We start from the raw sequence: 24,696 nt of genomic DNA on the forward strand, positions 1-24,696 counted from the left end.
TTGTCATCTCCTATTTCTGTGGTTGCTGTTGATGGCTCTCCCTTGAAATGTATTACTCACAAGGTTTTTGAATTTCCCCTTACCATTAATGGTATTCACCAAGAGAATTTGGATTTGCGGTATTAAATAATTTGCCTTCTCCAGTGGTTTTGGGGTTACCTTGGTTAAAATTGCACAATCCTGTACTGGACTGGTCTACCAATGAAATTAAGTCTTGGAGTCCTAAGTGTTATGATAAATGTTGTAACGGTCGCATTGCTGCTGTGGAAAGAGGGGAATTACCTGTACCTATTCAGGATTTTTGGAAGTTTTTTTCTGAGGAGGAGTCGCAAGTTTTGCCTCCCCATAGGGACTATGATTGTACTATTGAGTTTGTCCCTGGAGCTACTCTTCCCAAGAGTCGCTTATTTAATCTTACTATCCCTGAGAGAAAGGCCTTGGAGGAATACATACAGACAAGCTTGGCCGCCGGTCACATTAGACCTTCTAAGTCACCTGTGGCTGTTGGATTTTTTTTTGTAAAAAAAATGGACGGCGGTTTACGTCCATGTCTGGACTTTCGCGAAATTAATAAAATTACAGTACGCAATTCCTACCCACTGCCATTAATTCCTGACTTGTTCAACCAGTTAGTGGGGGCCAAGTGGTTCTCTAAAATTGATCTCCGGGGGGCATACAATTCGTTACGTATGAAGGAGGGTGATGAGTGGAAAACTGCTTTTAACACTCCGGTGGGTCATTTTGAGAATCTGGTTATGCCTTTTGGTCTTACCAATGCATCAGCGTTTTTTCAGAACCTTATTAATGACATCCTAAGACCGTTGATTGGTAAGAATGTGGTGGTGTATTTGGATGACATTTTGATTTATTCGCCGGATCTGGAGTCTCATTGGCAGAGCGTACTTGAGGTATTGCAGTTGTTAAGTGACAATTCACTTTTTGCTAAGCTGGAGAAATGTGAGTTCGCTGTGCAGAGAATTAGTTTTTTGGGCTACATTATCTCCAGCGAGGGCTTTGAGATGGACCCGGTGAAGGTTCAGGCGGTGCAGGAATGGCCTAGGCCTATTGGTTTGAAATCAATACAGAGATTTTTGGGTTTTCCAATTATTACAGAAAATTCTTTAAGAATTTTTCTATAATTGTTAAGCCGCTGACCGATCTCACCAGGAAAGGTGCGAATACTGTCCAGTGGACTATTGAGGCCATTGAAGCTTTTGTGTATCTCAAGGAGAGGTTCAGTTCTGCCCCCATCCTTATGCAGCCTGATGAGACCAAGCCTTTTTTGGTCGAGGTTGATGCTTCTTCGGTGGGGGTCAGTGTTGTTTTGTCTCAGGAAAACAAGGATGGAGTACATCCCTGTGCTTTTTTTTCAAAAAAAATTTCTGAGACCGAATTTAATTGCGATGTCGGTAATCAGGAATTGCTGGTTATTAAACTCGCATTTGAACATTGGCGTCATCTCTTGGAAGGTGCTAAATTTCCCATTCAGGTTTTCACTGATCATAAGAATCTGATCTATCTTGATGCTGCAAGCGCTTGAATGCCCGTCAGGCTAGGTGGGCACTTTTTTTTTCGCGGTTTAATTTTTCTGTTACTTACATCCCGGGTACAAAGAATGTAAAAGCTGATGCTTTATCTCACAGTTTTTCTCCCATGGTTGGTACCGAGGAGGAGGAGAGCATTTTACAGGAAGGTGTTGTGATAGCAGCATTGGACTCCGTTTTGGAAGATGGGATTCTGAAAGCCCAGGAGGATACCTCATCTAACACTCCCCATGGGAGGTTGTTTGTGCCTAGGAACTTTAGGAGAGATTTGTTTGTGGAGTGTCATGAGTCTCGGTTGGCAGGTCATCCAGGAATTTCGGAGACAAGAGACTTGAAGGTCGCAGTATTTTGTGGCCTGGGTGGCTGAAGGAAGTCATTAAGTGGGTGCATCAATGTACTGTGTGTGCTAGATCTAAGTCTTCATATGCTCCTGCTGTGGGGTTGCTTTGCCCTCTGGAGGTTCCTAGTGCACTTTGGACGCATCTTGCTATGGATTTTATTACTGACTTTCCTGCCTCTGTGGGTTTCACTGTCATCTGGGTGGTCGTGGACCGTTTTAGCAAGATGTGTCACTTGGTTCCCTTCATCAAACTGCCCTGCGCTAAGACACTCGCTAAGGCTTTTGTTAAGGAAATTGTCAGGCTCCATGGCGTTCCTACCAACATTGTTTCCGATAGGGGACCTCAGTTCGTGGCTCGTTTTTGGCGTGCCTTTTGTGACAGGTTGGGAGTTCATTTGTCATTTTCATCTGGATATCATCCTGAGTCTAATGGACAGACAGAAAGAAAGAACCAGGATGTTGAACAGTTTTTGCTTTGTTTTGTGGCTGACAATGAAGAGGGGTGGTCTGAGTTTCTGCCACCGGCTGAATTTGCTCTTAACAACCATACATCCTCTTCTGCTGGGTGTTCTCCTTTTTTTTGTTGTACTGGGAGACATCCGTCGTTTGGGTCATTCTCTAAATTGGTATCGGCTGTGCCGGAGGAGGAGAATTTTTCCGGTTATTTGGAGAGAGTTTGGACGGATGTACGTTGTAACCTTCAAGAGGCTAACAAAAAATCCAAGAGGTACTTTGACAGGAAACGTCAAGAGGTTTTGTTTACGGTTGGTGACATGGTTTGGTTGTCCTCTAAGAATCTGCGGTTGAGGATTCCAGGGTCACAAGGAATGATTATCCAAAAAAGGATTTACTTCTTCAGAAGATTTATTCAAGTTAGTAAATAGATAAAACTTATAAATAAAACAACGCGTTTCGGCTATTAAAATTAAAGATATATAGCCGTCCTCAGACCTGAATAACTTGAATAAACACATTTACTCTTAAGCTAGCCAGGTGCCTTGTACCTTTCTCTGTAGTTTGCTTGGTCTTTTGACCACTAGTACTTTTTGTTTGTTTGTCTTTGCTCTGCTACAATTTCTGCTAGGAGGTGTCCAACTATATCCCAGTCCTTAGTTCTTGTAGGGACCCCTCCCTTATATTTATAGGTCTGCGTTCAGACTAGCCGAGGACTTAGGCGGGTCTGTTCACAAGGAACAGGTCCCCCGCTGCATTGTAGGGTATCAGCTTAGTCCTATTGTAGGGACAGTTTTCCTATCTTTCCTTAGTGCTTGTAGCAGTTCATAACACTTAGCAGAGGAGCAGCGCATCTTGCCCCTCCTGCCGGTCTGGAGTAGTTTAGTGTTGGATGCAGGTGTTAGGGTCCCGGGCAGTACTCCTTCCTTACCTGAGAGTGAGATACCACACCTCTGGGTGAGATGCAGTACCTCTGTGGCGACTGAACCCGCAGGGGCGCCACACATTCCCTAACAGTATGTCTTTGAAGTGTCGGGGGAAACCCATGCAAACACGGGGAGAACATACAAACTCCTTGCAGATGTTGTCTTTGGTGGGATTTGAACTCAGGACCCCAGCGTTGCAAGGCTGCAGTGCTAACCACTGAGCCACCATGCTATTTAATCTGAGAGTAGCATGATATAGGACAGAATACTCTGATTACAGGGATGTGTCAGTATTAGACTGTGTGATGTAGTTTTAATACAATCAGTATTTTATCAGCAGGAGATTAACACTACAGGACTACATTTCAGGTGCCAGGTAGTCAGGCTAATCTGTGTAACCCTGCCCCCACCACTGAATAGCAGGTTGCTGACAATTCTCAGTGTACACAGGAAGCTGCTAGTCAGGGGTGTTGGCGAGGTTATACACAACTCAGCATTCACAGCTCTACTACATCTACATCAAACATCCAAGGATTCTCTTAAAACTACACAAAGTAGACCAGTAAGTAATACATCCCCGGAATCAGGCTTTATTGCCCTATATTATGCTGCTTTCAGATTTTATAACAAAAACTTGCTGAACGATTCCCCTTTAGAGTGGAAGCTATGGAAATCTATATAAATTTAATAAAGCCATAATCGTGCTGACTGGAGAATCATGTTACCAGTACTGATGAGCGAACGTGCTCGTCACTACTCGTGACTCGCCTGAGCATCACAGTGCTCGAGATGCTCGTTACTCGGCGAGTATTTTTTGAATGTTTGGAGCTCGAGTCCCCGCCCCGCATGTTTGGAGCATCTTAGGCAGCCAATTAACATGCAGGGATTGCCTGACAGTCACTGTAATGCCATAGTCATGTTGTTTGTGGCATTACAGTGATTGTCTGGCCGCATAGCATAATCGGGTCTATATAACACCTGGGACCCTATGCTCGTCACAGTCTACCGATCAAACAGACAGAGTAGGGAAAGCTGCAGCTGAGCAAGGGAGAGAATTGGTGCTTATTTTAAACAAGGATTCCACACCACTATTATTAATCTACACTGACAGTCCTTGTAAGGGCTCATTCTGATGAATATTAATCCTGCTGATAGAACTAGTTAGGCAGAGTTTGTGGAGAGCTAGTATAGTACAGAATAGGGTCCATTGCACATTATTTCTGCTGCTGGGACTCCTATCAATAGCCCAAGATATCAGGGCTAATAATATTTTTTTTGCTCTTAATCCTGATAAAATTAGTGAAAAGCTATATAATACACTATTTTTACTGCTCCATTTGCTTGTTAGCAGCATACAGCCAGATTTGGTTGATTTTAATAGCATTGCTGTATTGTGCAAGCAGAGAAACTTGTCCATTATCTCAGGTGGTCAAATATTACTGCAGTAATAACCCTGACTTTTTTTGCAAGCTGCAAAATATTATACTCCATTTAAAGTCTGCCAGTTGTGTGTTTAAAGCATATCCACACTTGGTTGCTGACAAATAGCATCACTATACTGGCACTGCCTAAAAAAATTGGTCATCAGACATGATCAAATATTACTGCGGTAATAACCCTGACATATTTTTGCAAGCTGCAAAATATTATACTCCATTTAAAGTCTGCCAGTTGTGTGTTTAAAGCATATCCACACTTGGTTGCTGACAAATAGCATCACTATACTGGCACTGCCTAAAAAAATTGGTCATCAGACATGATCAAATATTACTGCGGTAATAACCCTGACATATTTTTGCAAGCTGCAAAATATTATACTCCATTTAAAGTCTGCTAGTTGTGTAATCAAAACATATCCACACTTTGTCGTTGACCAATAGCATCGCTATACTGGCACTGCCTAAACAAAGTGGCCATCAGACGTGATAAAATATTACTGCAGTATTAATCCTGATATTTTTTGCAAGCTGCAAAATATTATACTCCATGTAAAGTCTGCCGGTTGGGTGTTCAAAACATAGCCACACTTGGTCGCTGACCAATAGCATCACTATACCAGCACTGCCTAAAAAAATTGGTCATCAGAAGTGATCAAATATTACTGTGGTAATAACCCTGACATTTTTTGCTAGCTGCAAAATATTATACTTCATTTAAAGTCTGCCAGTCGTGTGTTCAAAACATATCCACACTTGGTCGCTTAGAAATAGCAACGCTATAACAGCACTGCCTAAAAAAATTGGTCATCAAACATGATCAAATATTACTATGGTAATAACCCTGGCATTTTTTACAAGCTGCAAAATATTATACTCCATTTAAAGTCTGACAGTTGTGTGTCCAAAACATATCCACACTTGATCGCTGACCAATAGCATCGCTATAACATAGTTTGTAAATCCGTGGAGGATTAAGCTTGTCACTTCTCATTTCTCCTGTTAGTTCTATTTCCTTTGTGAAAGTTGTCGAAAAAAATTATTTAATAGATTAGCTTTATCCTCATCTTTCTCTATGATTTTGCCTTCCTCACTTTTTATCGGTCCAATATTATCCGATTTAGTCCTTTTACTATTTATATACGTAAAGAACAGTTTGGGATTTGATCTACTTTCCCTAGCAATACTTTTCTCTGTTTCCTCCTTCGCTATTTTTATTTGTTTTTTACAGGTTCTCGTTTTTTCCTTGTAACACATTAGTGCCTCCTTACTGTTTTCCTGTTTTAATCTCTTGAATGCCTCTTTTTTGCTATTTAACGCCCCTTTTACGTTCTTGTTCAACCATATTGGTTTCCTCTTATTTCTGGCCCTTTTATTCCCATACGGTATATACCTCTCACACTGAGTATTCAGAATTCATTTGAAGGTTTCCCATTTACTATTCGTATTCCTTTGATTAAGAACTTTGTCCCAGTCAATAAGTTGAAGGTTTTCTATCAGCTGATCAAACTTCACCCTCCTAAAGTTTAATGTTTTTGTTGTTCCCTTATTGATAACCCTACTGAAGGGCATTTTGAAGTCGATAATATTATGATCGCTATTACCTAGGTGCCCCCTTATCTGTACCTCAGTTATTCTATCAGGCCTATTAGTCAATATTAAGTCCAACACGGCCTTCCCTCTCGTTGGTTCCTGCACTAGTTGGGAGAGATAATTATCCTTAATATTTGTCAAGAACCTTTTTCTTTTCTGAGATCTACAGGTTTCTGTTTCCCTGTCAATATCCGGGTAGTTGAAATCCCCCATTACAATCACTTCATTATGTTTTGCTACTTTGTCTATTTGTCCTAATAGCAGATTCTCATTCTCCTCTGTTATATTTGGTGGCTTATAGCAGACCCCCAGTAATATTTTATTATTATTTTTTGCCCCCTCTATCTCTACCCACATGGACTCGACCCCCTCTTCTCCCTCTCCTATATCTTCCCTTAGTCTGGGCTTTAGACATGACTTTACATATAAGCAGACTCCTCCGCCTTTCCCTTGTTTCCAGTCCCTTTTAAATAAACTATAATCTAATAAATTTACCGCCCAGTCGTAGCTATAGTCTAGCCAAGTCTCTGTTATACCTACGATGTCATACCTCTCCTTCGATATAAGCGCCCGCAGCTCATCCGCCTTATTGGTCAGGCTTCTTGCGTTGGTCAGCATGCAAGATAAAACTTTGGGGTTATTTAGCATCCTATTCTTCTCCCTCTCCACCCTAATTATATTCACTTCTCCCATTCCCCCTTACTTGCCTCACATCCCACCTATCTCCTATCTCCTTGGTTTCCTTTGCCAGTGCTATACCGGCACTGCCTAAAAAATTGGTCATCAGACATGATCAAATATTACAGCGGTAATAACCCTGACATTTTTTGCAAGCTGAAAAATATTAAACTCCATTTAAAATGGGCAAGGCGCGTGATAAAGGGAAGTGGAAGTGATGCTGATGGTGCACTCAGAGGCCAAGGCTGTGGACAACATGAAACTATGTCTGCTGAGGGAGCACAACAAGCACCCACATCTTGTCAACCTAGCTTCCTGTCCCACTTTCTAGGGGGCTGTGAAACATCACTCTTGAAGCCAGACCAGTGTGAAAAGGTTGTTGGTTGGATAGCAGATTATTATTATTATTTATTATTATAGCGCCATTTATTCCATGGTGCTTTACATGTGAAAAAGGGGTATAATACAAGAACAATTACAATAATCTTGAACACAATGTGACAGCGACTGGTACAGGAGGAGCGAGGACCCTGCCCACGAGGGCTCACAATCTACAAGGGATGGGTGAGGATACAGTAGGTGAGGGTAAAGCTGGTCGTGCAGCGGTATGGTGGAGTGGTGGTTACTGCAGGTTGTAGGCTTGTCGGAAAAGGTGGGTCTTCAGGTTCCTTTGAAGGTTTCCACGGTAGGCGAGAGTCTGATATGTTGGGGTAGAGAGTTCCAGAGTAGGGGGGAACCACGGGAGAAATCTTTTATATGGTTGTGGGAGGAGGAGATAAAAGGGGAGTAGAGCAGGAGATCTTGTGAGGATCGGAGGTTGCGTGCAGGTATGTAACGGGAGACTAGGTCGGAGATATATGGAGGAGACTGGTTGTGAATGGCTTTGTATGTCATGGTTAGGGTTTTGAACTGGAGTCTCTGAGCCATGGGGAGCCAGTGAAGAGATTGACAGAGAGGAGAGGCCGGGGAATAGCGGGGGGACAGGTTGATTAGTCGAGCAGCAGAGTTTAGGATAGATTGGAGGGGTGCGAGAGTGTTAGAGGGGAGGCCACAGAGCAGGAGGTTGCAGTAGTCAAGACGGGAGATGATGAGGGTGTGCACAAGTGTTTTTGCAGATTCATGGTTTAGGAATGTGCGGATCTGGGAGATATTTTTGAGTTGGAGTCGGCAGGAAGTGGAAAGGGCTTGGATATGTGGTTTGAAGGAGAGTTCCGAGTCCAGGGTTACCCCAAGGCAGCGAGCTTGAGGGACTGGGGAGAGTGGGCAGCCATTGACGTTGATAGATAGGTCAGTTGGGGGGGTTGAATGAGATGGCGGAAAGATGATGAATTCTGTTTTGTCCATGTTAAGTTTTAGAAATATGGCAGAGAAGAAGGATGAAATCGCAGACAGACATTGTGGGATTTTGGTTAGTAAGGAGGTGATATCGGGTCCAGAGAGGTAGATCTGTGTGTCATCAGCATAAAGGTGATAATGAAAGCCGTGAGACTCTATGAGCTGTCCCAGGCCAAAAGTGTAGATGGAGAAGAGCAGGGGTCCTAGAACTGAACCTTGGGGGACACCAACAGATAGGGGGCGAGATGAGGAGGTGGTCTGTGAGTGAGAGACACTGAATGTCCGGTCTGTTAGGTATGAGGAGATCCAGGATAGGGCCAAGTCTGTGATGCAGATAGATGAGAGAGTCTGTAGTAAGAGGGAATGGTCCACTGTGTCAAAGGCAGATGACAGGTCTAGGAGGAGGAGGACAGAGTAGTGTCGCTTAGATTTGGGGGTTAGTAGGTCATTGGTGACTTTAGTCAGTGCAGTTTCAGTAGAATGGTGCGGTCGGAAACCAGATTGTAGCCGGTCAAAGAGGGAGCAGGAGGAGAGGTGGGAGGACAGTTCAGAATGAACATGTTGTTCCAGTAGTTTTGAGGCATAGGGGAGAAGTGATATGGGGCGATAGCTAGACACAGAGGATGGGTCAAGGTAGGGCTTTTTGAGGATGGGTGTGATTGAGGCATGTTTGAAGCATGAGGGGAAGACACCAGTTGTTAGTGACAGGTTGAAGAGGTGGGCTAGGTCAGGGATGAAGATAATGGTAAGGTTTGGGATGAGGTGGGACAGGATTGGGTCAAGTTTACAGGTGGTGAGGTGTGATCTGGAGAGTAAGGAGGAAAGTTGATATTCAGAAATGGTGTAGAATGTGGTTTCGGACGAGGAGGGTTGAGTAGGTGTGGGGAGGGGCTGGGGGACGGAGGAGAGAATTGAAGGTGTTGAATAGTTGTTTGGGGTTGTGAGACAGGGAGGATATGTGAGATGTGAAGTATGTTTGTTTTGCTGCAGTGAGTGTGGACTTGAAGGTAGTGATGGACTGTTTGAATGCGATGAAGTGCTCATGGGAGTGGGACCTTTTCCATCTACGCTCAGCAACCCTGGAGACCCGTCACAGTTCTTTAGTTAGGCTGGTGTGCCAGGGTTGTCTCTTGATTGTGCGAGCCTTGGTATGTGTGAGAGGGGTGAACAAATAGAGAGCTGCAGCTGTTGTGGTGTTGTATAAAGTGGCAGCAATATCTGCATCATGTAAGGAACTAATGTCTGTAAGAGGGAGGAGGGATTAAGAGAGTGAGTGTAGGTCAAGGTGTTTGAGATTTCTGCGAGGGTATGCAAGTTTGTGGAGTGGGGATTGTTGCCCCGGGGAGGAGAGAGAAGAGAATGTGAGTAGGTTTGGTCAGAAAGAGGGAGAGGTGAGTTAGAGAGGTTAGATAGGGAACAGAGGCGGGTGAAGATGAGGTCCAGCGTGTGGCCGTCTTTGTGGGTGGGAGTGGAAGACCACTGAGTAAGACCAAAGGAGGAAGTGAGGGATAGAAGCTTAGAGGCAGCACAGAGGGAAGTGTCAATGGGGATGTTAAAGTCGCCCATGAGGATAGTGGGGATGTCAACGGAGAGGATAATTCTTTCAGTCAGTTTGCCATCACCACCTCGCTGTTTTCCACATGGTCCAGTCTCAGTAGCCATGAGTCTGGACCACATATTCCTCACCATGATCCTCCTTCCTGCCAACATGCCAAGTGCCCAGAGACAAGTGATCCTACACTTGGACACTCCAAAGAGCTGTTCACATTTCCATTTATAGATTCTGGCCTCTCGCTCGGTCCGCTCCAAGCGGGGCATAAGGAGATCGCATATAGCGATGCCCAAATATTTGAGCAGCCACGGTCACATGAAGGCGATGGTGGGAAAGTGCAATTACTGTTGCAAGAGGTGGTTGATGATGAGACACAATTGCCAGCAAGTCAGGAGGAGGCCTAGGGAGCTTACATGGAAGACGAGGTGGTGGACGATGAAGTTACTGACCCAACCTGGCAAGGTGACATGCATATCAAGGACAGCAGCGCAGAGGGGGAGGGAGGCATAGCACCATAACAGGCAGGAAGAAGCAGTGGGGTGTCCACAGACACAAGGTGGGCAACTGTTCTCCAAAACACCAATACAAGGAAAGTTGCCAGTCCAACTGTTAGGTCTTCCCGAGTCTGGCTCTTTTTTAAAGGCTGTCCAGTGAACCCAAAAAAGGCCATTTGCAATATCTGCCATGTCAGCATTAGCAAGGGCAGCAAAACTACCAGCCTGACCACCACCTGCATGCTCACGCACATGACAGCAAAGCACCCAACTAGTTGGGCTGAACGTCCAGAGACGGTGTCTGCGGGTGACACTGCTGCCTGTTTCACTGTTGTGCGTGCACGCCAATCCCCTGTCCATGACATAGGCGAAGATGCCTCCCACCTTGCACCTGTCATTGCACACTTGCAACCATCACCATCAGCAACCACGTCCACGTCCTTGTCCCAGCGCAGCGTTCAGTTGTCCCTACCCCAGTCCTTGGAATGCAAGTGCAAATACGCAGCCACCCACCCACAGGCCACAATACTAAACTGCCACATTTCTCGACTGCTTGCACTGGAAATGTTGCCTTTTAGGTTAATGGAGACGGAAGCTTTCCGCATTCTCATGGTGGCGGCTGTTCCTCGGTACTGAGTCCCCAGCCTCCACTTTCTCCTGGTGTGCCGTCCCCGCCTTACACAAGCAAGTGTCACAGAACATTACCCGGGCCCTCACCAATGTACTGGGAAGGTCCACCTAACCACGGACATGTGGACAAGTGCTTGTAGCCAGGGATGATACATTTCACTGATGGAACACTGGGTTAATATTGTGGCAGCCGGGACCCAGTCGGACCCTGGAATGGAACACGTCCTCCCGACAATGAGAATTGCGAGCCCTGAGTCAATCAGGGTTGCCCCACATTCTACAGCTCCTGCACCTCCTCCTCCTCTTCTTCAGCCTCCGTCTCCAAAATGACCATATCAGTCGCAAGCTGGAAGCACTGCAGCACTGCGTCGGCCAAGCGGCAACAGGTTCTGCTGACACTAATCTGCTTAGGTAACAAATCGCACACTGCTGTAGAGTTATTGAAAGCTGTAATAGAGCAGACAGATCTGTGGCTCTCACCGCTGAACCTACAGCCAGTCATGGTTGTGTGTGACAATGGCCGGAACCTGGTGGCAGCTCTGAAGCTTGGCAACCTTGCACACATACCATGCCTAGCCCATGTGCTCAACTTAGTGGTTCAGTGATTTCTCAAAACCTACTCAGATCTGCCTGAACTGTTTGTGAAAGTACGCTGCGTGTGCCCATTTCCAAAAGTCACCTACAGCTTCCGCCGCCCTGGCAGTGCTTCATCAGTTCATCAGTGTTTGCAGCTTCCAGCTCATCGACTGGTGTGCAATGTCACCATGCATTGGAACTCAATGTTGCATATGTTGGGAAGGATTTGTGAGCAGCAGAGGACAGTTGTTGAGTACCAGCTTCAACACGCCCGTCGGTATTCCTGTCAGCCTCCGCACAGAAGAGTTGATGAGTGGGCATGGATGTCTAACATCTATGCTGTTCTTCAAAACTTTGAGGACTCGACCAAGATGGTGAGCGGCGATGACGCCATAATTAGCATCACCATCCCACTCCTCTGTCTACTGAAATGCTCGCTGCTCACAATTAAAGAGGAGGCATTGCAGGCGGTGCACGATGAGATGGAGCATGGAACTATACAGGGTAATGCTACTTAGCCCAGTCTCATTTCATCTCAATGCAGATTGAGTGATAATGAGGAGGAGGATAAACAGGAGCTGATTTCCTGCGCTACAGACGGGAGTAACCACACCACATTCATGCCGTCTGTTCATGTTGGATAGCCTGGGGATGGACGAGGAAGAGAACCAGGAGGAGGAGGAGGAGAACATGAACAGTTGTCCTCTTGGTGAGGACAGGGAAGTCTTGGCTGTTGACAGTCTGGCACACATGGCTGAGTTTATGTTCCGCTGCCTTTCCCGTGACCCTCGCGTTGTATGTATTTTGGGCAACAGTAATTACTGGTTGGTCACACTTCTAGACCCATGCTACAAGGAGAACTTTCTATCTCTCCTTCCCGTGGCGGAGAGTTCTAATAAAATGTTGCAGTACCAGAAGGCCCTTGTTGAAGAATTATTAAAAAAATTCCTATCTAACAACGCTGATGGCAGAAGTCACAGTTCCTTGGATAACCAAGGTGAGGGAGAAACAAACCAGATGCAGCAGAGGCATGGGAACACTGTCAAAGATCTGGGACAGTTTTCTCAGACCCTCCCAGCGCCATGGCCCTGATTCGTGGGGTACTCTGACAAGGAGGGAAAAGTTTTGGAAGATGCTGAAGGAGTACCTTGTTGACTGTACCAGCTTCCTCCGTGATTCCTCTGTGCCTTACAACTATCCAAGCTTGAGTATCCAAGCTTGACATGTGGCATGAACTGCTGCTAGCGTTTTGTCAGTGGGTGTTTAGTGCCAACCCGGGGGTATTATAACTGATAGGCACATCCGCTTGTCAATTGAAAAGGCTAACAGACTGACTCTTATCAAAATGAACAAGGACTAGATTGAGCCAGACTTCTCAACAACAGCGGATAATAGCAACGTAACATAAACTCAAATCCAGTGTTTTTTTTGGGGAAACCTATTTAGGTTATCGCTTCTAGACCTTTTGACTTAGATCAAGTGTAGTATTTGTTCTTTTAAGAACACAGAGCTAAGATCTACACTTGATGAGATCGATCGAACTTAGAAGAAGCCCAGCTGACATCACAGAAGGAAGGTGTATATTGGTCAGAGGAAGAAGCTCTACAGAATCCACGCAAAGACAAAGACTCGGAGAAGAATCGGGCTGTCCTGAGGAATCTTTGAAGAAGAAAACCATCAAGACAAAAACCTTTTTGGGAAATTTGTCCAGAAAAAGACCGGAGAAGAATCTCTATATCCCCCCCAACTTATATCTCTATATCCCTCCCAAAGAAGGCAGCCAGAAGGCTGAGCAGCGGGCACAAGTACTTGTTGTGGATGGCAATTCAGGGCAGACTGCCCATCCGGTCATTCATCCATGCCCAGAACCTGTGTAAGACTTGGTACTGCCTAAGGCGCCCCTTCGGGGAGGAAACATCTTTTCACCATTCTGTGTTTTGCAGACTTTTCCCTGGGGTTTTTACCATTGGATCCATCTAGGAGGCTTGGCGCCTTATGAACTGCTTCAAGGACGCTATTTGGGTTGCCAGGAACTGGCTTATTTTGAGGAGGGACAGGTGGGACAGACAGCGTGTCCAGGCGAGAGTTGACAGACCGCAGGTAGGTCAGGATGGTTTCCTGTTGGGATCTCTGACGAAAAACCTCCTGGTACAGGTCAGAAAGCGAAGGGGGATATTCTTACGTGGCTGACCGCCAATTACTGATAGCTGATTGCTGACTGCGCCTTGTTTGGTAATTATGTTTTAATAGGATATTTAATGAATTTATGAAGATCCATAGTGAATTTATTCAAAGGGATGGTGCCATTTAGACATGGGTTTACTCTGTTATGAGGTGCTAAGTTACATTTGAGGTTTAAGGCCCCTTTGACACCATCAATATGCCAAATGATGGATGGACATATATTATTTAGCTGTTAGAACCTTGCTGTTAGTTTTTTTTTCCTTTGCTGGTCACATGACCTTGTTGGCCTATTTAATCCTGCTCCGCCCTTCTGGCTTTGCTGGACTTCATTGTATATCTACTTTCTAGCTAGCCTGTGCTCTGTATCTAGCTCTGTTAGTTTGCTTGGTCTACGGACCTCTATGTTCTATCTATTTTGTTTGTTCGTCTGTCTGCTACTATTTCTGTTAGGAGGTGTCCCATATTCCTCCCAGTCCTTAGTACTTGTAGGGATTCCCTCCCCACATCTATAGGTCTCCGTACAGACTAGATTAGGACTTTAGCAGGTCTGATCGCAGGATCAGGTTCCCTGTTACATCGTAGGGATTCAGCTGAGTCCTATAGTAGGGACAGATCTCCTCTCTTTCCTTAGCTTTGGTAGCAGAACATAACATTAGCAAGTTGTATTAAAGAGGTAATTTCTCTATTTATTTATTAAATTTAAAACTTGCTGCTTGTCGCCATTAGATGGCAATATTGTAACACCATCCCTTGGCATTCTTTCACTATGGAGATCTATGTACTGTTTATCCTGTCTTCTGAATAAAGATGCAATTGAGTGTTTGGTCATGCCATGTGATGCCTATTTATGCTATACTTTTATGCCTTTTTTAATAATTTTTTTCTGTTGTTTTTTATTGTGAATGAAATAAAGAATTGTTATTTTTTAAGAAACCTCGATCTGTGTTCATTGGTTTTCAGAAAGCGAAGAAGCCTGGGGGCAGCCGGGTTCCAAGGCCCGTGCAAACTGTTACGGATCCGGGTGGTGGAACCTCTGTGCTGCGGTGCAAGGAGGGACCAGAGGGGCATAACTAGGTATCAACTCGTACTGATCAAGGTTGCACGGCTACTCTGGGCCAGGCCTTGTATGAGAGCAGGTGACTCCCACGGGTAACTGGCAAGAGCCTCCGGGTAGGCTGGCTGGTAGGCACGGAAGGTAACTGGTACGTTCTCCGGGTAGGCAGGCAAGCCTGGCCCATAGACAGACTGGTGGGTTTCGATCGTAGGCAGACCGTCGGGCAGGAGAGTACACTTGGCTGGTGGAGACAGGTAGTCAGGCTGGCGGATAGGACTGGTAGTCAGGCTGGCGGACTGGACAGGTAGTCAGGCTGGCGGATTAGACTGGTAGTCAGTCTGGCAGACTGTACTGGTAGTCAGGCTGGCGGACTGGACTGGTAGTCTGACTGGCGGACTGGACTGGTAGTCAGGCTGGCGGACTGGACTGGTAGTCAGACTAGCAGCGGGACCTGAGGGCTGAAGCAGAGTTTAGAACACAAAGCTACAACCTTGCACGGGCACCTCCATTTTGGAGGAGGTGCCTTTTATATGAGAAGTCCTCCGGCCATTGGCCGGGGACTCCTTAGGACAGCGCATGCGGCCCCTTTAAGAGGGAGCGAATGGCCAGGAAGCTGCGCCTGCCGGCAGCAGCAGCAGGAGAGCCGGAATACGCCGGGCCGGGAGCACGGCGGTAAGGGGGACGGCGTCTCTGCCTGTCAGGGGGCAGAGACACCGATGTTACACCCCTTTTCCTCCTCCCTCCTTTCCCCTTATGTGTCTTGTCTCTCTATAAAGCTTCAGGCCTTGATTTTCCCCTCCCTATCCCCTCTCTCCCACTACCCATCGCCTATCATGGTTCTTTGTACTATATTGTTTGACCAGCTTTTTCTTTCAGCATGAGTGTTTTGTGTAGCATTGGAGTGTGATGTATAGTTAGTGTGTCATATTCTTATGCTGTGTACGAATGATGTAGACTGATGCGCGTACTGGGCTGCGGCGCTGTACACTATTTGGTAACCTATTTATGAATGCTAATAAAGATTATATTAAATCAAAAAATCAGCTCTTATCAGTTTAATATCTGATACTTCCCCTATCTGGGCACTATATATTAAATTGATTTTTAGAACAGGGAGACGGAAAAAGACCTTGCTCTGTCCACTCCACATGCATTGACCTGGTATTGCAGTACCTCCAGGACCGATGCACCCCTTTTCTAATCTAGTTTCCAAAAACAGAATGAATTGAAATCAATGTACCTCTTTTATTTTGATTGATAATAGAATATTTTGTACATTTTTTTGTTTGCTTCTTTTTTCCCTCATTTGCTATTCCCTGTTAAAAGTTGCACAAGCCAGATGACAAACTCGTTTCGACTAAACTTGACTCAACTCTGCTACATTTAGAATGTGTGCATTGCTTTTACCAATGTAATGCAATGTTATTTATCTATCTATCTATCCCTTATTTCCTTCCATTTTGATGGACAGTCAGATCGGACAAGGATCTGTGTGTTTGCCAGCTACAGGTGGTATGATAGGCTGCAACAATATATATGTCCTTTGGTACATTGTTGTACACACACCACCTGCCTAGCCAGTGCCCTTGTCATCTGCTTTTACTGTTTTAATTGACCCCTCAGGTAGATGTTGCTGAGTACCACACATTTTAAATTTGTTTTTGGGGCTGCTACGATTTCATTAGTCAAATTCTGTCTCCCTTTGGTGGAGCACTGACTTCTTTAATTTTCTATCTGTGGATTAAAAAAAAATATATAAAAAAGTTTGGTCTGTGGTGTTGTTTTAAAGTGTTGCCTATGTTCCCCTCCCTTCCGGCTCTTGGTCTTGACCTGTGTGGGAACAGCAGGGAGGAGGAGAGGTTGTGTTAAAATAGGCGGAGTTCTGCAGATATAAAACGTGTGGGTTGCAGCTGCAACAATCAGGAAAGTTGTGGCATTTAAGGGGTCTAGTGTTTGACAACATGTCATCCTAAGGGGAGTCCTTGTGCCTATCTCCTCAAAGGGTGTCTTCTGGACACCAGGATGCACCGCTAGGCCGATGCCAATTCAGGTTATCGCTTCTCGACCTTTTCCCTAAGATCAAGTGTAGTATCTTTCGAAAAGCAGTAGTTATCCTTGGCAGAAGAAGATGAAAGAAGGAAAAAGAACAGAGAGCGCTGCCTGAGCATAGTAATTAATTGTAACACTGTGAAGAGGTGAAGTGTATGTAATGAACTCACCCAAAATGGTTCTGCTGGACAAGCACAACACTGGCAGAAAATTTAGAAGAGGACTGGAGTTTCTCCTCCAGTATGCTGCTTATCCAATGCCGTGGTAGTGTGCTTTTCCTGGCCCTGAAGCCACTCCACATGGAGGTATACAAGGAAAGAAGAACTTGGGATGGCGCTTCAGTTTGAATGAGGAGATCAGACAGTCGATATATTCATAATAAATTTATTGGTTTTAAAAACTGATTTTACTGTTAAACCACATTTACTATAAAAAACTTTTAAAAACACAATGCCTTTCAACTTCTATAAGTCATCATCTGGTGTAAAAGAAATAGTGACATCTAAAAACTTTTATACCTTATACATAATTAGTTGTGGGTGGCGTGTTCCCTGTCACAGATCTCAATCATCAGTATCTAGAATGGTGTCAGACACAGGGAACCAGGTATATATACTCCCCAGACAAGGTTATTAAGCCAGAATGATACTGGTACAAATATAAAATACATAAATAAAAAAATATATAAATAAATTCACTTAAAAAACTACCTATGTTGGATTCTCCATTTGAGTATTAAAAATATATGAGCATTTCACAATGACAACATAAACATGCGGTGACCTAACTCATCTCTATGTTCACGGATGAGATTCAAACCCCTCAAAAGAAATAATAGAAGCTTGAGAACTATTTGGACTCAATTCCCCTCCGTTCACATTTACCTTGGTTTTTTTCCCTGAGCCACACCCGATGTGAACATGAGATGGAATTTGAGAGAGTTTCCTTGCAAATGTTCATACACAATACGAATACTCAGGGAAATCCATTGACAGATTATACACCTTACATAGGGATAGTGTAGCGTCGGCGTCCCTGCTTCCTGCTAGGCAGGGACGCCGTTCCCCTCACCTCTCCGCTCTGTGCCCAGCGTCCTCCTCCCGCTCTGCTGGCAGCGTGCGCTGCTTCCCGGTCACTGTGCTTAGGGCGCGCGCGCCATCCCTCTCTCTTAAAGGGGCCGCGCGCGCCGTCCTAAGGAGTCCCCGGCCAATGGCCAGAGGATCTCACCATATATAAGGCACCTCCTCCAAAATGGAGGTGCCCGAGCAATGTTGTTGCAAAGCCTTTCAACTCTGCTTCAGCCCTCAGGTCCCATTGCCAGCTTGTTTTCCAGTGCTGTCTACCTGCTTGCAATCCTGCGGTCCGACAGTCTGCCTACCAGCATCTGCCAGTCTGTCTATGGATCAGTCCGCCTGCGGACCAGGAAATACCTGCCAGATACCTGCCAGATACCTGCCTGATACCTGCCTGATACCTGTCTACCTGCTTGCAATCCTGCGGTCCGACAGTCTGCCTACCAGCATCTGCCAGTCTGTCTATGGATCAGTCCGCCCGGGGACCAGGAAGCACCTGCCAGATACCTGCCTGATACCTGCCTGATACCTGCCTGCCTGCCAGCCTGTCCAGAGACTCTTACCCACTCACCTGGGAGCGCTCACCTGCTATCCGCCTGCTAGCCGACCTGGAGGCTTAGCCGTCACTTGCTGTGACCACCTGCCTGTCCAGAGACTCTTATCCTGCTGTCACTTGCCGTGACCACCTGCCTGTCCAGAGACTCTTACCCTGCTGTCACTTGCCGTGACCACCCGGCTGTCTAGAGACTCTTATCCTGCAGTCATTTGCCGTGACCCCCCGCCTGTCAAGAGACTGTCCCCGTCACTTGCCGCGACCTCCTGCCCTTCTACCCAGAGACTGTCCCTGTCACTTGACGTGACTGCCTGCCCGCTTTCCCTGGGAGCCGCCCACTTTCCCTGGGAGTCACCCGCTTCCTTACAAGGACTGCCCCTTTGTATAGTAGCTCAGAGGTTCCACCTCCCAGACCCGTTACAGATAGGATGTAACGAATAATAGAAAAAGAAAGAGAAAAAATAATAATAATGACAAAATTAAAAAAAAAATTAATAAGAGGTACCGTGATTAATAATTGAGTTTGGTCACCACATGTTTATGTTGTCATTGTGAAATGCTCATGATATATATATATATATATATATGTACAGTACAGACCAAAAGTTTGGACACACCTTCTCATTTAAAGATTTTTCTGTATTTTCATGACTATGAAAATTGTACATTCACACTGAAGGCATCAAAACTATGAATTAACACATGTGGAATTATATACTTAACAAAAAAGTGTGAAACAACTGAAAATATGTCTTATATTCTAGGCTCTTCAAAGTAGCCACCTTTTGCTTTGATGACTGCTTTGCACACTCTTGGCATTCTCTTGATGAGCTTCAAGAGGTAGTCACCGGAAATGGTCTTCCAACCATCTTGAAGGTGTTCCCAGAGACGCTTAGCACTTGTTGGCCCTTTTGCCTTCACTCTGCAGTCCAGCTCACCCCAAACCATCTCGATTGGGTTCAGGTCTGGTGACTGTGGAGGCCAGGTCATCTGGCGTAGCACCCCATCACTCTGCTTCTTGGTCAAATAGCCCTTACACAGCCTGGAGGTTTGTTTGGGGCCATTGTCCTGTTGAAAAATAAATGATGGTCCAACTAAACGCAAACTGGATGGAATAGTATGCCGCTGCAAGATGCTGTGGTAGCCATGCTGGTTCAGTATGCCTTCAATTTTGAATAAATCCCCAACCGTGTCACCAGCAAAGCACCCCCACACCATCACACCTCCTCCTCCATGCTTCACGGTGGGAAACAGGCATGTAGAGTCCATCCGTTCACCTTTTCTGCGTTGCACAAAGACACGGTGGTTGGAACTAAAGATCTCAAATTTGGACTCATCAGACCAAAGCACAGATTTCCACTGGTCTAATGTCCATTCCTTGTGTTCTTTATCCCAAACAAGTCTCTTCTGCTTGTTGCCTGTCCTTAGCAGTGGTTTCCTAGCAGCTATTTTACCATTAAGGCCTGCTTCACAAAGTCTCCTCTTAACAGTTGTTGTAGAGATGTGTCTGCTGCTAGAACTCTGTGTGGCATTGACCTGGTCTTTAATCTGAGCTGCTGTTAACCTGCGATTTCTGAGGCTGGTGACTCAGATAAACTTATCCTCAGAAGCAGAGGTGACTCTTGGTCTTCCTTTCCTGGGGTGATCCTCATGTGAGACAGTTTCTTTGTAGCGCTTGATGGTTTTTGCAACTGCACTTGGGGACACTTTCAAAGTTTTCCCAATTTTTTCGGACTGACTGACCTTCATTTCTTAAAGTAATGATGGCCTCTCGTTTTTCTTTACTTAGCTGCTTATTTCTTGCCATAATACAAATTCTAACAGTCTATTCAGTAGGACTATCAGCTGTGTATCCACCAGACTTCTGCACAACACAGCTGATGGTCCCAACCCCATTTATAAGGCAAGAAATCCCACTTGTTAAACCTGACAGGGCACACCTGTGAAGTGAAAACCATTTCCGGTGACTACCTCTTGAAGCTCATCAAGAGAATGCCAAAAGTGTGCAAAGCAGTCATCAAAGCAAAAGGTGGCTACTTTGAAGAACCTAGAATATAAGACATATTTTCAGTTGTTTCACACTTTTTTTGCTAAGTATATAATTCTACATGTGTTAATTCATAGTTTTGATGCCGTCAGTGTGAATGTACAATTTTCATAGTCATGAAAATACAGAAAAATCTTTAAATGAGAAAGTGTGTCCAAACTTTCGGTCTGTACTGTATATATATACACTGCTCAAAAAAATAAAGGGGACACTTAAACAAAAGAATATAACTCCAAGTAGATCAAACTTTTGTGAAATCAAACTGTCCACTTAGGAAGGAGGAAGGAACACTGATTGACAATCAATTTCACATGCTGATGTCCAAATGGAATAGACAATAGATGGAAATTATTGGCAATTATCAATGCACCCTCAATAAAGGAGTGGTTCTGCAGGTGGGGACCACAGACCACCTCTCAGTACCAATGCTTTGTGGCTGATGTTTTGGTCACTTTTGAATGTTGGTTGTGCTTTCACACTCATGGTAGCATGAGACGGACTCTACAAAACACAGAAGTTGCTCAGGCAGTGCAGCTCATCCAGGATGGCACATCAATGCAAGCTATGGCAAGAAGGTTTGCTGTGTCTGTTAGCGTAGTGTCCAGAGGTTGGAGGCGCTACAAGGAGATAGGCCAATACACCAGGAGACATGGAGGGGGCCGTAGGAGGGCAACAACCCAACAGCAGGACCGCTACCTCCGCCTTTGTGCAAGGAGGAACAGGAAGAGCACTGCCAGAGCCCTGCAAAATGACCTCCAGCAGGCCACAAATGTGCATGTGTCTGCACAAACGGTTAGAAACCGAATCCATGAGGGTGGCATGAGGGCCCGACGTCCACAGATTGGGGTTGTGCTCACAGCCCAACACCGTGCAGGACGCTTGGCATTTGCCATAGAACACCAGGATTGGCAAAGTCGCCACTGGCGCCCTGTGCTCTTCACAGATGAAAGCAGGTTCACACTGAGCACATGTGACAGAGTCTGGAGATGCCGTGGAGAGCGATCTGCTGCCTGCAACATCCTTCAGCATGACCGGTTTGGCAGTGGGCCAGTAATGGTGTTAGGTGGCATTTCTTTGGAGGGTCGCACAGCCCTCCATGTGCTCACCAGAGGTAGCCTGACTGCCATTTGGTACCGAGATGAGATCCTTAGACCTCTTGTGAGACCATATGCTGGTGCAGTTGGCCATGGGTTCCTCCTAATGCAGGACAATGCCAGACCTCTTGTGGCTGGAGTGTCAGTAGTTCCTGCAAGATGAAGGCATTGAAGCTATGGACTGGCCCGCCCGTTCCCCCTACCTGAATCCAATTGAGCTCATCTGGGACATCATGTCTCGCTCCATCCACCAACATCACATTGCACCACAGACGGTCCAGGAGTTGGTGGATGCTTTAGTCCAGGTCTGGAAGGAGATCCCACAGGAGACCATCCGCAACCTCATCAGGAGCATGCCCAGGCATTATAGGGAGGTCATACAGGCACATGGAGGCCACACACAATACTGAGCCTCATTTTGGCTTGTTTTAAGGACATTACATCAAAGTTGGATCAGCCTGTAGTGTGTTTTTCCACATTAATTTTGGGGGTGACTCCAAATCCAGGCCTCCATTGGTTAATAAATTTGATTTCCATTGATGATTTTTGTGTGATTTTGTTGTCAGCACATTCAACTTTGTACAGAACAAAGTATTCAATGAGAATATTTCATTCATTCAGATCTAGGATGTGTTATTTGAGTGTTCCCTTTATTTTTTTGAGCAGTGTATATATACTGTATATATATATATATATATATATATATATATATATATACATATATATATATATTTTTTTTTTTAATACTCAAATGGAGATTCCAACATAGGTAGTTTTTTAAGTGAATTAAATTTTTTTTTATGTATTTTATATTTGTACCAGTATCGTTCTGGTTTAATAACATTGTCTCGGGAGTATATATACCAGGTTCCCTGTGTCTGACACCATTCTAGATACTGATGATTAGGATCTGTGAGAGGGAACACTGCACCCACAACTAGTTAAGTATAAGGTATAAAAGTTTCTATATGTCACTATAGAAATGTGGCTTGACAGTAAAATCTGTTTTTAAAACCAATACATTTAATATGGATATATGAACTGGCTGATCTCCACATTCAAACGGAAGCGCCATCCCAAGTTCTTCTTTCCTTGTATTTCTTTCGAAAAGGTGGACTTCGTCTTCCCACCCTAGTAAATTGATACACAATACACACTGGGTTGGTGCACTTGTTAGTATGCAAGGTGGCTCACATAGTTATCTGGTGGAAAGCATGGCCCCCCAGGGTCAAAGCCACAAGGTTCGGTAAGTGTGAGGGCTTATGGAGCAATGTGCCTCAGGAGTTGGTCGTCCTGGTGGGAGTCTGAGCTAACTGAGAGTGAGATCCCCAGAAAGTCTCGGGCTTCGTAGCACGCCGCACCTTAGCCATTCATACTTTTTGAGCAACCCCCACTATTCCTGGCCTTCGGGCTAGGAAGGGGAATTTTTATAAACCCGGTTGGAGGTCTGGTCAGCTTTGAGCTGAGAAACCAATACAGGGCCCCCAGCTCCATTAGAGTGGCAGCTTAGCTGGACGCTGGGAGAACGAAAACCGCTCTTCCCTGGCTTTGGCTAGGGAGAGCATGAAAACGGCTCTTCCCCTGCTTCGGCTAGGGAGAGCATCAGAGAACACCAACCCTCGCTGTGGCCTTATGGCTCAGAGGGATGGGGAAGTTATACTGGGCACCCTCTCCTCCGGGAAGGGTTCACATGAATCCTCGTCTTGTGTGGTGTTTTGGTGTGACTTTATTTGCATTTTTCAGTGCCTTGGATGCTGCTTCAATCAAAAAATCTGTTCTTATCTGTTTATTATCTCATACGTCCCCTATCTGGGGACTATATATAATAATTAAATTTTTAGAACAGGAAGATGGAAAAAGAGCTTGCACTGTCCACTCCACGCATTGACCTGGTATTGCAGTACCTCCAGGACTGGTGCACCCCTTTTCTAATCCAGTTTTCAAAACAGAATGAATTGAAATCAATGTACCTCGTTTATTTTGACAGATAATAGAATATTTTGTAAATTTTTTTGTTTTGCTCCTTTTTTCCCTCATTTGCTTTTTCCTGTTAAAAGTTGCACAGGCCACATCACAAACTCGTTTCGGCTGAACTTGACCCAATTCTGCTACATTCAGTATGTGTGCATTGCTTTTACTACTGTTGAGCGAGCATGCTCGACACTGCTCGGTACTTGCCCGAGCATCACGATACTCGGGATGTTCGGCGAGCACCGAGCATTTCCGGGTTACTAGGGCGGGAGCTCGTGTCTCCGCCCTGCATGTTTGGCGCTCTTTACAGAGCCAATGAACATGCAGGGATTGCCAGCCAGTCACTGTAATGCCGCAGCCATGTTGTTTGTGGGCATTACAGTGATTGGCTGGCCGCACAGCGTCACCTCGAGTATTTAAAACCAGGTGCCGCCATCTTGGACACAGTCGTTCCGGATCAGACAGTGTAGGGACAGCACTGCTGATTTAGGGAGAGATATATCCTGCAAAATAGTTAGTGTAGGGTCTGTAAAGGCTGCCAGATCAAACAAACAGTCCTTCTCAGGACTAATATCCATCCCAGATATCAGGCAGGCAGTCAGGCAGGCTGTATAGGAGACGCAGTGGTTATACCAGCAAACGCTGCATTACAGTCCTGTGTGCTCCTATTGCTGAAATTTCTGGACTTAGCTCCAGGTCTCGGGGGCCAGGAAAAATCCTTTTTTTTTCTTCTAAATCCTCTTTTTTTTTCCTCCTTCACACTGTACAAATACCCGTCTTATTAACCTTTTGGTGTCCCCCCCCCCAAAAAAAAAGTGTGTCTCTGATTTTTCAGACACAAATATATCTGTTGAAAATAGACTGGTGTAGGCTAGAGAAATAGAAGTGTGGTTTTGCAGTTCCACGGTTCAAACCTCTGTATTATCCACTTTTGGACCATTTGTATCTATAAAAAACAGTTTGAGTGTGTCGCTCACTGTTCTGCCGCAAATATTGGCATTCTCTTGATGAGCTTCAAGAGGTAGTCACTGGAAATGGTTTTCACTTCACAGGTGTGCCCTGTCAGGTTTAATAAGTGGGATTCTTGCCTTATAAATGGGGTTGGGACCATGAG

The 24,696-nt window shown here is 45.2% G+C and overlaps 2 non-coding genes across 2 annotated transcripts; both read left to right on the plus strand.

The window, feature by feature from the left end:
* The first annotated feature begins 15,790 nt into the window (after positions 1–15,790).
* LOC141254930 (U2 spliceosomal RNA) lies at positions 15,791–15,990 on the plus strand. The gene has a single exon (XR_012315952.1). It is a non-coding gene; the product is annotated as a U2 spliceosomal RNA (small nuclear RNA).
* A 7,363-nt stretch (positions 15,991–23,353) lies between these two features.
* Positions 23,354–23,537, plus strand: LOC141254814 (U2 spliceosomal RNA). The gene has a single exon (XR_012315841.1). It is a non-coding gene; the product is annotated as a U2 spliceosomal RNA (small nuclear RNA).
* The last annotated feature ends 1,159 nt before the right edge of the window (positions 23,538–24,696 follow it).

Source organism: Phyllobates terribilis, unplaced genomic scaffold, assembly GCF_046119375.1.
Source record: "Phyllobates terribilis strain yellow unplaced genomic scaffold, ASM4611937v1 Scaffold_2__4_contigs__length_985480577, whole genome shotgun sequence".
NCBI lineage: Eukaryota > Metazoa > Chordata > Amphibia > Anura > Dendrobatidae > Phyllobates > Phyllobates terribilis.